This window comes from Nomascus leucogenys, chromosome 9 (genome assembly GCF_006542625.1).
Source record: "Nomascus leucogenys isolate Asia chromosome 9, Asia_NLE_v1, whole genome shotgun sequence".
Lineage (NCBI taxonomy): Eukaryota > Metazoa > Chordata > Mammalia > Primates > Hylobatidae > Nomascus > Nomascus leucogenys.
This window is the reverse complement of record NC_044389.1, coordinates 85781420-85796484: the sequence shown is the minus strand read 5'-3', so window position 1 is coordinate 85796484 and position 15065 is coordinate 85781420.

The following is a 15065-nucleotide window of genomic DNA, read 5'->3' as shown; positions in this document are numbered from 1 at the left end:
AGTAGTTTTCCATTATGTTTAAGATATGAATTCTTTCCCAGGCTTATAAAGTCTTAAGTCATTTAATTCTGCCTGCCTCCTTAACTTATCTTGCCTTATACTTCACATCACCCACTCATTTCAAGCACATTCAACTTCTCATTTCCCTAGAACAGGATAAGCTGATTCTCGTCTTTGGCTTCTTACACTAGCTGTGTTTTCTGCCTGAAAAGAGCCTTCTTCTTATCTTGTTATGGCTAGTTAATTATTATCATTCAGATCTCAGTTAAAACAAGAGCTCCTCTTAGCTATATGTCCTTATCTATATCATATCACCTTTTAATCTTCTTCATACATTTATTGCCATCTGTTATCTGTTTATTTACTTACTCATTTAGTTGATATTTTTGCCCTCTACCAGGCTGGAAACTGGGGAGAGTTAGTGCCTTGATTGGCTTATTCACCACTGCAATCTCAGTATCTACAGCCATGCTAGACATGTAATGGGAAATTAATATATAATGGCTAAAAGAACAAATGAATGAATTAAACAAAGTAATGTAATAATTAAAGCATAAATTTATGATTTACACAGGCCATTATTCAAATCCCATTAGCTATTTCATGGAGATATTAGGAATTAAACCAGATATAATGAGTTTTAAATTTCTAAACAACTCCTAGAATATACTACCTACATAATAATATAAATTACTATCAAACCATTCAGTTGGCTTCTCAAAAAAATCAGGAGACAACACAGAAAAGTAAAATTAGAATCATAAACTCCAATTCACTCAGATCACTTAATTGCTAGACAGTTTTTTTTAAAAAAAAGATTGAACAGTAATTGTATAACTTCCTTTTTAGCATCTAGTTCAAAATCTATTTGTTAAATAATAGCAAAAAAATCATCTATAAATAAGAAGCATGTAAGAGATAAAGTCTTCACAATTTATTTGACTAAGTTGTAATCTTATCGGCTATTTTAAAGCATATTTCTCAAACTAGGCTTAAGGCTCACTACAAGTGTGTAGAAATATACGAAAGTCATAGTACCATTTCTCATGTCAAGGTGCTTGCAATCGCAGTAAAGCAGCTTAATATGCAATTTTAAAAAGCTGAAACAGAATTTAACTTGCCTTATACTTTTGAGCTGTTATACAGATGCTATACATTTTACATTTTTGGAAAATAATAGTCTCTGACAGTTATTTGTATTTCTGCATGGTCAGTAATAATATCCCCTTTGTCATTTCTAATTGTGTTTATTTGGATTTTATCTCTTTTCTTTTTTATTAGTCTAGCTAGTGGTCTATTTTATTATTTTTTTCAAAAACCAACACCTGAATTTGTTGATCTTTTGAATGGTTTTTCGCATCTCAATCTCCTTCAGTTCAGCTCTGATTTTGGTTATTTCTTGTCTCCTGCTAGCTTTGGGATTGGTGTGCTCTTGGTTCTCTAGTTCTTTTATTTGTGGTGTTAAGTTGTTAAATTGAGATCTTTCTAACTTTCGGGTGTGGGCATTTGGTGCTATAAATTTCCCTCTTACCACTGTCTTAGCTGTGTCCCAGAGATTCTGGTATGTTTTATCTTTGTTCTCATTAGTTTCAAGGAACTTCTTAATTTCTGCCTTAATTTCATTATTTATCCAAAAGTCATTTGGGAGCAGGTCTTTAATTTCCATGTAATTGTATGGTTTTGAGCAATTTTCTTAGTCTTGATTTCTAATATTATTGCACTGTGGTCCAAAATAATGGTTGGTATATTAGTTTTTTATTTGCTGAGAATTGTTCTATGTCTGGTTGTGTGGTCAATTTTAGAGTACGTGCCATGTGGTGATGAGTGTATATTGATGAATGAAGAATGTATATTCTGTTGTTTTGGAGTGGAGAGTTCTATAGGTGTCTATCAGGTCCATTTGATCCAGTGCTGAGTTAAGGTCCTGAATGTCTTTGTTAATTTTCTGCCTTGATGATCTGTCTAGTCAGTGGGGTGTTGAAGTCTCTCACTAGTATTGCGTGGGAGTCTAAGTCTCTTTGAAGGTCTCTAAGAAACTGCTTTATGAATCTGGATGTTCCTATGTTGGGTGCACATATATTTAGGATAGTTAGATCTTCTTGTCGAATTGAACACTTTACCATTATGTAATGCCCTTTTGTGTCCTTTTTGATCTCCATTGGCTTAAAGTCTGTTTTTTCTGAAATTAGGATTGCGACCCGTTTTTTTCTGTTTTCCATTTGTTTGGAGATTTTCCTTCATCTCTTTATTTTAAGCCTATGGGTGTCATTGCATGTGAGATGGGTCTTTTGAAGACAGCATACAATTGCGTATTGGTTCTTTATCCAGCTTGCTACTCTGTGCCTTTTAATTGTGGCATTTAGCCCATTTACATTCAATAACATGTATCTAATAAACTTTTGTTAACAAGAAGATAATTTTATTATGAAACATGATTTTCTCCATGGACTTGTGTATAACACTTAAACAAAACATTTATCAGAAATAGGTATTGAGCATTTTTCTTCAAAATTATTCCCCTTTACACTATCCCCAATGTATAACATATAATATATGACAATAGAAAGTGCTTGATGATTTTAGGTTATAAGAGTATGTCAAGTCCAACTTTTCATCAAAAATAAAATTCAACATTGGACTCAAGACTTTAACATGTAAAAGTAACTGCTTTGAACTTCCTTTTCTGTGTGAGATTTAAAATTTTTATGTTACTTTAATGCTATATAGTACTCCACTGTATGTATATGCCATACTTTTACCTATGGTTGATGGGAATTGAGGTGTTTTTAATGTGGACTATTACCAACAGTGATGCTATGAAATAGTCTTATACTAGGTTTTAGATGCATAGGTCATAGAGTTGTAGGAAATATGCATGTTCAGCTTTAGTAGGTATTGCCAGTTTTCAAAAGTGGTTGCAATAATTTACACTTCCACTAACACCATATGAAATTCCAATGGCTCCACATCTTCAATTACTTTTGTATTGCTGTAATTTTCTATGTTAGCCATCTTATCAGGTGTGTAAAAAATTATATGGTTGTTTAAATTTGTATTTTACTGATGACCAAAGCTGAGCACCTTTAAAAGTTGCTCACCTTTTAAAACAAGTATTGCACCTTAAGGCTGATCACCTTTTAAAACACTTTTTGTACAAGGTTACTCACTTTTTAAAACACTTACTACACCTATTGCATTTGATGATCAAAGCTGAGCACCTTTTAAATATTTATTGGCCATTTGGAGCTACTCTTTTATGAGCACTTAACGTTTTTGCTCATTTTTTTTAAATTGGATTACTTGTTTCTTCTAATTGATATTTAGAATATTTATATATATATTTTAAGCATGAATGTTTTATCAGTTATATACATTTAAGTATAGTCTTCCACTATGTCACCTGAATTTTCTGACATTTGAGTGACATCTTTTGATGAACAATAGTTCTCAATTTTAATGTACTACAATTTACCAATATTTTCCTTTATGGTTAGTACTGTGTCCTCTAAATAAACAATTGCCTACCCAAAACCCATGAAGATATTCTCCTTGGATTTCTTTTAGAATACTCATTGTTCTACTTTTAACATGCAGATCTACATTCTGTACAAAATAATCTCTGTGTATAATGTGAGATAGGTATCAATATTCCTTTTTTTCACATATTTAATTGCTTGAACATAATTTATTTAAAAGACCAGCTTTTCTCCCACTGAATAGAAGTGGCATTTTGTTTTAAATCAGGTGGCAGTATGAAGATGTGCAGGTGTTTTTCTGGATGCTATTTTATTACATTGGTCTGTTTGTTTGTGTTTCATTATCACGATGTCTTGATTACTGTAACTGTATAGTAAAGTACTAATGTGTTAGTGAAACTCTTCCAACTCTTTTCTCTTTCCTCGTAAAGACTGTCTTGACTATTCTGAGTTCTACAAAGTTTTGAATTAGCTTTGCATTTTCAACAAGAAAATCTGATCAACTTTGAATGAGATTGCATTGAATGTAAGAATAAATTTGAGCAAAGTTGACATCTGAACAATATTGAGTTTTTAATTCACAACCACTATATATATGTCCATTTACTTAGGTTTTCTATTCTCCCCAATAATGACTGATAAGTTTTCTGTGTAGAATTAAATTATTCATAATACTCCATTTCAGATGCCATATTGATGATATGAATTTTTAATTTTATCCTATCTCCTCTGGTATATAGAAACACAATTGATATGTGTATGTTGATCTTGAATCTGGATGACTTGCTTCTTCACTCATATGTTCTGAAAATACGTCCATAGATTCTTTAGGGTATTCTACAAACAGCATCAGTCATCTGCAAATTGTGACAATTTCATCTCTTCCTTTCCAATTCTTTAACATTTCATTTTTCTCTTGCTTTTTTCTTTCTCCATGTCTTATTTATCTTAAAATATCTAATTGACAAATAAAGATTGTACATATTGAAGTTGTACATGATGATTTCATATACATATACATTATTCAGATTGTCCCAATCAAATTAATGCATCCATCAGTACTCATGTTGTACAAGAGATCCCTAAAACTCAATTATCTTTTTTTTTTTTTTTTTTTTTGAGAAAGAGTCTCGCTCTGTCACCCAGGCTGGAGTGCAGTGGCGCAATCTCGGCTCACTGCAAGCTCTGCCTCCAGGGTTCACACCCTTCTCCTGCCTCAGCCTCTCCGAGTAGCTGGGACTACAGGTGCCCGCCACCACGCCCGGCTAATTTTTTGTATTTTTAGTAGAGACAGGGTTTCACTGTGGTCTCAATCTCCTGACCTCGTGATCCACCCACCTCGGCCTCCCAAAGTGCTGGGATTACAAGCGTGAGCCACCGCGCCTGGCCAAACTTAATTATCTTATAATGAAAAGCTGGTAGCTTTAATAAACTTCTCCCCTTTTTCCTCACTTGCCAGGCCCAGACAACTACCATGCCACTCTCTCTTTCTACAAGTCAGACTTTCATAGATTCCAAGTATAAGTGAAATCATTCAAAATTTGCCTTTCTGTGCCTGGCTAATTTTACTTAACACAATGTCTTGCAGGTTCATCTATATTGTCAAAAATAGCAGAATGTTCTTCCTTTTTATGGCTGAATAATATCCCATGGTATATACCAAATTTTCTTTATCCATACATTCAATGATGAACACTTTGGTTTTTTCCATATATTAGCTATTGTAGATAAGGCTCTAATAAACATGAGGGTGTAGATCTATCTTCAAGATACTGATTTATTTTAAATATAAACACAGAAGCAGTATTTCTAAATCATATAGTAGTTCTATTTTTAATTTTTTAAGGAACCTCCATACTGCTTTTCATAATAGCTGTACTAATTTGCACTCCCACTCAAATATATGAAGGTTCCCTTTTCTCCACACCTTTGCCAACACTTGTTATCTCCTGACATTTTTATATTAGCCATCCAACAGGTGTAAGATGATATCTAATTGTATTTCTCATTTTAATTTTTCTCACAATTAATTACGTTGAGCATCTTTTTGTATACATGTTGGTCATTTGTATGCTTTGGAAAAATGTCTGTTCATTTATCCTATGCTGATTTTTTATAAGGTTGTTTGTTTTCTTGAGTTGTGTGAGTTCCTTATACATTTTGGAGATTTATCCCTTATAAGATACATGGTTGGCAAATATTTTCTCCCATTCTATAAGTTGCCTTTTTATTTTATTGTTTTCTTTGTCATGCAGAAGCTTGTTATTTTGATGTAGTCTCACTAGTTTACTTTTGCTTTTGATATCTGTATTTTGGGTATTGTATTAAAGAATCATTAATAAGACTAATGCCAGAAGGCTTTTTTCCCATATTCTAGGAGTTTTTTGGTTTCAGGTCTTATATTTAGATCTTTTATCTATTTTGAGTTGATTTTTGTATATGCTATAAGATAAAGGTTCAACTTTATTCTTTTGCATGTTGATAATTCAGAGTTTTCTGTGTCCTTTGTTTAAGAGAGTTTCCTTTCTTTGTTGTGGACTTTTGGCACTCTTGTTAAAGATTAGTAGACCATATATGCATGGGGTTATTTCTGAGCTGTCCTTTCTGTTCCATTAGTTTATGTGTCTGCTTCTAAGCCAGAATGATACTGTTTTGGTTACTATAGCTTAGTAATATAGTTTTAAATTTGGGAGTGTAATGCCTGCAGCTTTGCTCTTCTTTTAAAAGATTGCTTTGGCTATTTGGAATCTTTTGTGGTTCCATGTGGAGTTAAGGATTGTATTTCTATTTCTATGAAAAATGCCATTGGAATATTCATAAGAATTGCATTGATTTGTAGATCACCTTGGGTAATATGGACATTTTTATAATATTAACTCTTCTTATTCATGAAGATTAAATGTTTCCATTTATTTGTGACTTCTTCAATTTCTTGTATCAATATCTTATAGCTTTCAGTGTACAGACCTTTCAGCTCCTTCACTAAATTTACTTTTAAGTATTTTATTCTTTTTCATGTGTTTGTAAATGAGATCATTTTCTTAACTGCTTTTTCAAATAGTTCATTGTTAATGTATAGCTATGCAACTGATTTTTTATATTAATTTTGTATCCTGAATGTCAAAACCAGATTAAGATGCTACAACAAAAGAAATTACAGGCCAAAATCCCTAATGTACATAAATGCAAAAGACTCTCAACAAAATATTATCAAAGCAAATTCAACAGCATACTTAAATGATCATACACCATGATTAAGTGGTATGCAAGGATGGTTCAGCATCACAGATTAATAAATGTGGCAAACCAATTGACAGAATGAAAGACAAAAAACATATGATCATCTCAATAAATGCAGAAAAAATTATTTGACAAACTTCAACATTATTTTATGATTAAAAAAACTCTCAATAAATTAGGTACAGAAGGAATGGGACACAAAATAATAAATGCCATTTTTGACAAGCCCTCAGCTAATATCATACTCAATGATGAAAAGCTGAAAGCTTTTCCTCTAAGATCGAGAACAAAACAAGGGTTCCCACTCTCACCATTTCTATTCAGCACAATGTTGAAGGACCTACCTAGAGCAATTAGACAAGAAAAAGAAACAAAAGGTGACCAAATTGGAAAGGAAGAAGTTAAATTGCCCTGTTTGCAGATGATGTAATCTTACATACAGAAAATCCTAAAAATTCCACCTAAAAAACCTTTTAGAATAAACAATTTTTTTGCTATTTTTTACTAAAAATTCTAGCAAAATGCTGAATAGAACTACAGTACATACAACATACAAAATACATGTTAATTGCTCATTTGTGTTACCAATAAAGCTTCTGGTCAACTGTAGGCTATTAGCAATTATGTTTTGGGGGAGTCAAAAGTCATATATCAATTTTTAACTGTGCAAGGTGTTGGTGCCCCAACCTCCACATTGTTCAAGAGTCAACTATAATGATAGTGAATTATTGTTTTGCTCCCATTTCAGAAGAGAGTGTTATAATCATCACTGAACATACTGTACAGGACCCTTGCAATTACATTTCACCCACTAAGTTAATTGTCCATTAGCTTGTAATATATATGGTTATCATCAGTTCTTTTAATGGTTAGCCTAAAAATTACAATATTCATCCTTGACTTATTAATGCAGTATTTCTAGAGAACAAAAAGATCTTATCTTAATTTCATTTACCCCAAAGCTGAATTTGTGATGAAACCAGGCACTTCTGATGGCTGAGGAAGAGCAAAATTTCAACTTGACAATCATAGATGACTGCTGAAGCAGATACAACCACAGAGGCAAAAATCTGATTATAAGGAACCTGAACTCCCTGACTTGAACACCTGCAAAGGACAGGGATTGGGGCCCTTAGGTACACTACTCTGTACCCAGGAGTTACAAATCACTAACACTCTGAACTGTGGCTTTTCTGGTGCCCCATTCAGATGTTTTATATGATGTATGTGGTTTTTATTTACTCTGTGGTCTTGCACAAGCCACCCTAAGACCTTCATGGTAAAATTTCAATCTTGTCTCAAATTGACAGTTTAAACCCTTAATAAAGCCTTATATTTTAAAGCACACATACACACACACACACACATAGACGCATGCACACACATACACAAATGGACATTTACCCCACTCCTGCTTTTGTGCTATTGTGGTCATGCATGGTATTTCTTTTTTGTTGTTGTTTTTCTTGTTGTTTTCACTGTCATACAGATATTTATGATGAAAACAGAATCAGAGTCTGACCTTCCTGACTTGAAGTACGAGGTTTTAGGGGTTTTCTATTTGTCTTTTGTATGCTTTTTAAAAAATCATTTGTGTTTTTAATCGACAAATAAAAACTGTATACACATATGCTTCCTGATTTATAATGGGGATACATCCCAAGAAACCTATTGTAAGTTCAAAATAATGTAAGTCAAAAATGCACTTAATAAACCTAGCTTACCAAACATCATAGCTTAACCTAGCCTACGTTAAACATTCGTGGAACACTTACATTAGTCTACAGTTAGGCAAAATCATCTAATACATAGCCTACTTTCTAATAAAGTTATTAGAAAGGATTTTTATTCAAAAATCAAAATACGGTTTCTACTTAATGTTTATTGCTTTCACATCATTGTAAAGTTGAAAAATATAGGTCAAGCCATCGTAAGTCAAGGAATGTTTGTATATCGCAATGGTGTACATGATATTTTGAAATATGTATACTTTAATAGCTATAGTGAGCTAATTAACATGAAATATCTCACATTCTTATCATTTACTTGTGGTGAGTAGATATAAAATCTACTATTTTAGCAATTTTTAAGTATACAATACACTATTGGAAGGGTCTCCAGCTAAGTTAGTTTTCTTTCTGAACAGACATTTCTCACTAACAAGTGCAGAAATTCCCTGTGAACGGGGAAGCAGTAATGCTGACAACAAAACTCAGATGTAAATTTAGAATAAAAAAGGGTTCATGGTTGACTGCTTTGGGGTATACTTCCATAATCTCTCAAAAAAAATAAGGTATTGTCCTCTGGAGTATTTTGATGGAAAATTTTAGGAAGACTTGATAATCTGTAAAAGTTGTAGGCTTGAGATCCTAAAAGATCTGTATCTAAATTCATGTATTCTACAGAAGTTTACTTAATGACTCCAGGTTTATTTTTCCTTACTTGTGAGGTAAATGTTGTAATACACATCTACCTCACAAAGATGTTGTGATAATTCAATGATATATTATTTATAAAGAAAGTATTGATTATCTTCCTCCTATCCCATTGATAGATCACAACAAGAGATTATGAAGAGGACATGGCCACCATGTCATTCTGGAGAGAGACAGAGTAAAACAAAGATGATGATGGGGTAAAGCGCAGTAGCCTGCTGTATATTGTCTATTTTTGGTTTTTCACTTACCTTTTATATTTACGCCGTTTATGTACAACAGGATTATAAGCAGCTTGAGTCCAGTGAATATACCATTTCATTTTGCTCTCCTTCACTGCACTTAGCTTAGAGGAAATAATCACAGCTTATTATTGATTAATTAATTAATAGATGAATGGTGAACAGATGATCATCATCCCAAGAAATGGAATTTTATTAATTCTGGGCAACTAGGAAAGTTTTTAACTACAGAGAAATACTGACATGGGCAACAACTTCATCATACAGCAAAAAGTCCTTTTTTTGTTGTTTTTTGTTTTCTGAGACAGAGTCTTGCTCTGTAACCCAGGCTGGAGTGGAGGGCAGTGGTGTGATCTCGGCTCACTGCAACCTCCGCCTCCTAGGTTCAAGTGATTCTCCTGCCTCAGCCTCCCAAGTAGCTGGGACTATAGGCATGCACCACCACACCCAGGTATTTTTTGTATTTTTAGTAGAAACTGGATTTCACCATGTTAGCCAGGCTGGTCACGAACTCTTGACCTCAGGCAATCTGCCCACCTCGGCCTCCCAGTGTGCTGGGCTTACAGGCAAAAGCCACCATGCCCAGCCCAAAAAGTCTTTTTATTTGTTTTTTAAAAAGATATTGCCAAGTTTGAGAGGGCAAAATGATTCATTTTACAACTGTGACTAGTACCAGATCACAGATAACATATGTATAAAAAGCTTGCTTTTGTGGTAGTAACAGAGGCAGTTGGAAGAAAGCAAGCAGAGAAAACGACCAACTGTTGAAGCTTTTATCACCACTTTGTTCAAACATGCACTAGAACAATTTGGAATGATATTAATTTTCAACTTAAACCTGTAATGTAATATCTCAAGAATTGTTACAGAAAGACTGAATAAATATATATGAGAAAGAGCTCTATAATGTAATTATATTATATATTAGAGAAAGAGCTCTATATTCCAATATAACATGTGATTTAGGCATACCTCTCTCCTAGAAGAAAATGCAGTTCAAGAGGCAAATTCATGATTTCTTTTTCAGTGGGTTGGGTGGGCTAGCTTACACTAACTTTCAAAAACTCAGCTTATGACCAAAATTCTGCAAAGAAGTTTTATATTATGACCCAGAAGGTGCATGTTAATGTGCTTATTTTAACAGCAGCCTCTCTACAAGTCTCCTAACTTAACCTTATGGGAAAACACTTCCTACCACTAAGGGCATCTACTTGATTACTGATACTTTGATCATGGAGATTTAGGCATGCCACTTGATAGAAATTTGAATAGCAATTATATTTTTCAAAAAGAGTTTTGCATAATGTTAAGATAGATTGCATACATGACTATCAATTCTTCCCTTCCCATTAAAGGGGATCCAGCCTTTGAATCTTGATTATTCATGTGACTGGCTTCACCCAATATAACATTAATAAGCGCAATACAAGCAGAGGCTTGCCAAGAACTTGGTTTCTAATGCTTAGAAGAAGAATGGTGTGTGCCATATTTCTGCATTTAGAACTCACGTGGAGACATGTGTGGCCCAGTTGCTCCTCTTTCATCTCAGGCAATAACGAGGCATGGGACTGAGGCTGTCCAGGACCAGCCAGCCCTAGCCAACACACAAGCTGATCACAGATGCATGAGTAAGCCTAACTGAGACCAGCCAAGACCAGCCTAGAATAGAACTGCTCAGCAGCAATAAAAACTAAATAAATTGTTACCTTAAGCTACTTTTAGAGCTATTTGGAAGTGTGTTTTTGTGCAGCAAACATTTACTAGCAGATAAAGTGGTGATTGTTTATCTTTGTTTTATTGATGTTTTAAGGAAATTGTTTCTATTAAAAGGAAATATCTGGTCTTTGTCATGTTAAATCAAGTTTAGCCTGAAGTTGCCTCCTTAAATTTGCAGCACAACCCCCACCCTGTAATACTTCAAATTGTTTCACCTTTTTTGACAGAACCAAGGTATATCTTAAATGTACTTGATTGATGTCTCATGTCTCCCTAAAATATATAAAACCAAACTGTGCTCTGACTACCTTGGGTACATGTTCTGAGGATCTCCTGAAGGCTGTGTCACAGGCCATGGTCACTCACATTTGGTTCAGAATAAATCTCTTCAAATATTTTATGTAGTTTGACTCTTCTCCTCAACAGAACTCATCATTTAACCAGTTAAGTATTTTGAGTTAATTTGGGATTAAATACGAGAGTTTTGACAGGGAGCTGAAACAATAGTAGTTTCATCAAAAGTTGATTCTTGGTGCCCGTATATTTTCTATTATAATGAACACAGATAATGATGCATATGTCTTTATCTAGATTAGAGAAAGGAAGAGAAAAAAATAAAAATTTTGGAAATGAGATAAAAAGATATTGATCTCACTGATGTTTCTGAATCTAAGACTGAACTCAATTATTAGTTGTATTTACTGTTTATTAGATTTACTAAGAAAGTTCTTGAAGGTATTTACAGCCATAAAATTATTTGCAATACTCAATAGCAAGGGACTTAAACACAGTCCTGATTACTCCATCACAAAATGCCAAAAACGATTAGGACATTAAAGGAACTATCCAAATAGGTTTAAGATATCACTTAGGCCATAAAAATGTTCTTAAAATTCACACCACAGAATAGCTAAATGACACATCAGAAACAAAAGCAAAAAAGTCACCCTAATTCAAGGCAATTACGTTAGCAATTCAAAATAAAATGTTAAAAGTGACCAAAAAAACAAATGCAAACTATTTTAATGACTTTAAATGGCTGTATAATTTCCTCATCACTTCACTTGGCAGAGTTAAGATGGCATTTAACCTAAAATCACATCATTAAAAAAACACTGCACCATGATGCTTTTCTTAATATGCATCCTCAAATTAGCATACAGAGAAAAATGAAACTATAATAGAGATGTAAATTTAATCCCTATTTAGGTCACCAGACATTTATTAGCCCTACCACAGGTTAATACACATGCATTTGCATCTGTTTCTAAATGCTAATTATGTGACCTCAGAACACTCACTTATGGGCTTTATTTATTGAAAAACAAATCCCTATGATTTGATCATAGAATAACTTTTAGTGTCTAACTTTACGTAGTATATTACAGTTTTCAAAACATTTTTATAAAAAGTATTTTATTTACAGCAACTATATATCATAGATATTAATGTGTATATTTTACATTTAAGCAAGTTGGAGTTCATAAGGTTGAATTATTTGAAATGTACAAATAGATAGTAGTGAATATTTAAAATACATTTTTAAAAATATGATCCAGAAAAATAGTTGGCATTTAAGAAACATAGGTATGGTATCTATCTTACATGTATATTAGGAGTGGAGAGTTTTCTATGATTAGAAGCAAACAGTTGTCAAGCAAGCGTTCTGATTCTTGTTAAGTCTTATGGGACAGAAAGATAATAGAGAGTTTCATTGCAAAGATATAAAACTAAATAGTTTAAGCAAAAAGGAATCTAATAAATTGGGTTTTCCAAATTATTGAAACACTTTGAGAACTAGTGCCTGGGCAGGCCTGGAGAAATGACTCCAGGAAAAGCATTACAGAACTCACCTGCCCAGTGGTAACAGTGCCCAGATTGCTCTTCTCCATTATCCAGCCAGAGTTCCAGATCAGCCTGAATACTTCACCTCTGGGAAGACTTTGCAGAACCTCCAGATTATGCCACCTCTATAAACTGTGTAATATTATTACAATGCATATTATGTTCTATTTCACTTACAGTCGGCCCTCCTTATCTGTGGGTTCCACATATATGGATTCGACCCATAGTAAAATGAAAATATTTGGGGAAAAAATTAATGTTTGTGTCTGTACTGAACATGTAGACTTTTTTCTTGTCACTGTTCCTAAACAATACAGTATAACAACTATTTACATAGTATTTACATTATATTGGGCATTATAAGTAATTAAAGATGATTTAAATATATGGAAAGATGTATATAGGTTATATGCAAATACTGTGCCATTTTATATAAAGCACTTGAACATCACAGATTTTGGTATCAATGAGGGGTGCTGAAACCAATTGCCCTGGATACCAAGGGACAGCTATATTTGTTTCAATGTGTACCTCTCCTAAACTCAGTTCTTAAGCATATAGTATCTTTATAGCTATATACCTAGTGTCTATCATAGACCCTCAACTATGGTAGGCCCTCAATACATTTTATTGTTATAGGTAGATAGATAGGCATGAGTGGGGCAGGAGAGGGCTCTCCCTCCACCCACTAGAAATGTCAAGTGATGTTTCAAAAATTGTCACACTGCCTCTCTAAAAATGATAATTCAGCAACTGGGGAGATACAATCTTCTGATGGTCCACACCTGTTAACATTAAAGTGTTGTTAAAGGCAGACCCCAGAAAAAAGAAACTTCCTGGACATGCACAGTAAGAGATAAAAACGGCAAAGTATGATCTTCCACGTACCCCCAATTGGAAAAAAGAAGAAAGCTTCAGGTGGGCATATGTACTCTTCCTAAACACACTGCGCATGCCCACTTCCCAAGGGTAGGGAGGGCTCTGCACATACGGGAAGAATCTTGGGAAAGAGGTGAACCAATAAAAGTCCAAGGATCATGGCTGAACGGGACATTTGACCTTCTCTCTTAAACCTTCATGTGCCCGCTTGGGTCTCTTCCAACTGCACCTTCCTTTCTTTCCTGTTCTAAGGCCTTTTTAAATAAACTTCCACTCATGCTCTGAAACTTGCCTCAGTCTTGTTTTCTGCTTCATGTCCCTCAGTCAAATTCTTTGTTTTGAGTAGGCAAGGGCTAAAGTTGCTTGCAGACGCATACAGATTTGCTACTGGTAACTTGGGGTAACTTAGATCTCTGCCACCGCTAACAGTATTAAATCTTTATTTCATATCAGTCATAATTTTAAGCAATTTACATGAATTAATTTAATACTCATAATTTCCCTGTGAAAGAGGTCTGTAAGGAAAATGGCTGTGCTTCAGTCAGGAGTAGGACGAGGTAGACATCCAGTACAGTATGACACAGTAGGTTTGGAGCCCAGAAGCACAACCCCATGCATTACATAGTGACCTTATATGCCTGCCACTGTTATCCTCACATTGCCTAGACACTCACATAACTGGAAGGCACAATGTTCCTGGTTTTTGCAAATCCAACAAGCCCACTGGTGGCTCTACCCCTTAGCATTAACCATCCCTGGAGCAGGTATCATAACTGTAGAAATGTAAGTTACGGCCCTTGCAGACCACACTGCTCAAGCCTTGAATAACACCTGAGTTGCCCTCGTTCTGTTAACAGATGAGGTTGATCAAACCAGGAAGGTGGTACTGCAGAACCGTATGGCCCTAGACATATTAACTGCTGCCGAAGGTGGCACCTTTGCTCTTTTGGGACCACAATGTTGTACCTTCATCCCTGACAATCGACAAAACAACAGCAGCTTTCCAAGGAGTTTCCAAGGAAATCAAGGCAGTTGAGAGCCTTACTCATGAATCCCTACAGACATGGTGGGTCTCTGGGCTCTGGCCTATGCTGGATCCTAATAATAATGGGCAGCATAGCGGGAATATTAGTCATGGGTGTTGCGTCCTGTATTGTTGCTGTGGCCTCTGGGTCCAGGGTTCTGCCCTGTGGGCATGTCTCCCCACTAGGAGAACTCCCTCAGCGTAGGGG